This window comes from Galeopterus variegatus, unplaced genomic scaffold (genome assembly GCF_000696425.1).
Source record: "Galeopterus variegatus unplaced genomic scaffold, G_variegatus-3.0.2 Scaffold500, whole genome shotgun sequence".
Taxonomy (NCBI): domain Eukaryota; kingdom Metazoa; phylum Chordata; class Mammalia; order Dermoptera; family Cynocephalidae; genus Galeopterus; species Galeopterus variegatus.
Window position 1 is genome coordinate 422,783 of NW_007726611.1, and position 1,680 is coordinate 424,462.

Consider the following 1,680-nt stretch of genomic DNA (forward strand, 5'->3'; position numbering starts at 1 on the left):
GAGGGTTGCGATCCCGTTACCGGTCAGTAAAAAAGACAAAAAGGAAAAAAAAATATTTGTAAGTTATTTTTATTAATGAATCTTCAGGGGTAAAGAAATTTGCCTTTGGTTTCTACATTCTCAACCTGAAAACTACTTGCCACATCCTCCCAGGTCCCAGACCACTTGCACTTAACAGTACTACCAAAGGTGAGCCAAATCCTGCACGTGGGTAAGAGGGCCCTGGCATCCAGGGAAGGAGCCACCAGTTGGACTGGCATCTGAATTTAATCCAGTTTTGATCCTGCACAGTATGGGATAAGAATCCAAATCTGTAATCAGAGGAAATAAACATTTAGGGTACAGAGTCAAGAAGGAGACAGAGAAACAGATTGCATACAGAAAAGGAAATTACTGAGATGGCAATACATTTCAAAAATCCCTTTTCAGGAGCTGGCCGGTTAGCTCAGCTAGTTAGAACCATACTTATAACACCAAGGCCATGGGTTCAGATCCCCATATTGTCCAGCTGCCAAAAAAAATCCCTTTTTGTGAGTGAAATAGACCTCTGCCCCTTAATCTAGACCCTTAAAAGATTTTAGAGGGCCGGTCCATGGCTCACTTGGAAGAGTGTGGTGCTGACAACACCAAGACAAGGGTTAAGATCCCCTTACAGGTCACCTTTTAAAAAAAAAAAAAAAATTAGAAGTTCCTTTAGCAAGCAGACTTGTTAGTTTGTAAATGAAAACTATGGTGGTGAGATTCGCCTATGGAATGGCCAAGGTCTCCATGACTGAAGCCAGGGACCTTCCACCTCTTTACATCCCCAGCTCTTCTACCATAGAAATGAGCTCCATAAATGTTCGTGGCTGAGGCAAAGCTGCTGAGTTTCTGTAGTCTAATCTGACTATTTCTACCAAGGAAGTGGAGAAAAGGCATGAATAATCCAAAATAATTGACTCCATGAATATATTTGATTTTGAACTACATTGTGACAATTTTATGGTAAATTAGCCTTTGTATTCACTTTATTAGTAATTCCTGAACATAATTAGTTAATTCAGGAATTTGTCCTCTCACTAAGGAAACTGCAGGTATCCTTGGAAGACCCTTTCAACAGAAATTTCCTCTCACTGCCCACCTGGGGCATGACAGAAGCTCAGCCAATCAAATGTTCTCTCCTGAGGATTGATATTTGAACAAACTGAAAGGAGGGGCATGGCTTTCAGTCTCAGTGGACTAAGAACGAGTTAAGGCCCCAAAGATCAAAGAGAACTTATTGTCCATATGGTAGGCTCAAAAAAGGACACTGGAATTCAATTCCTTCATTAAATTATTCATTTATTGAGCATGCAGCATGTACCAGGCACTGTACTAGATACTTGCACATATTCATTTAATTTAGCAAGTGAGGACAAGTTCAAAAACTGTCAAGAAACTTGTACAAGGTCACACAGCCAGGCCCAGAAGGCTAGGATTCAAGCTCCTGTGTCTTGATTCCAAATCTAGTGTTTTATTTACTGTTACATAGTGGACTCCAAGGGCCGGCCCGGTGGCTCACTCGGGAGAGTGCGGTGCTGATAGTGGACTCCAAGATTTGCCCATATCCAGTTTAAAGGGTAAATTTAAAAAAAAATAATAATAATAAGATTCTTTTTAACATATGAGATTGACTTAAAATGTAGAACTAATCATATTTCA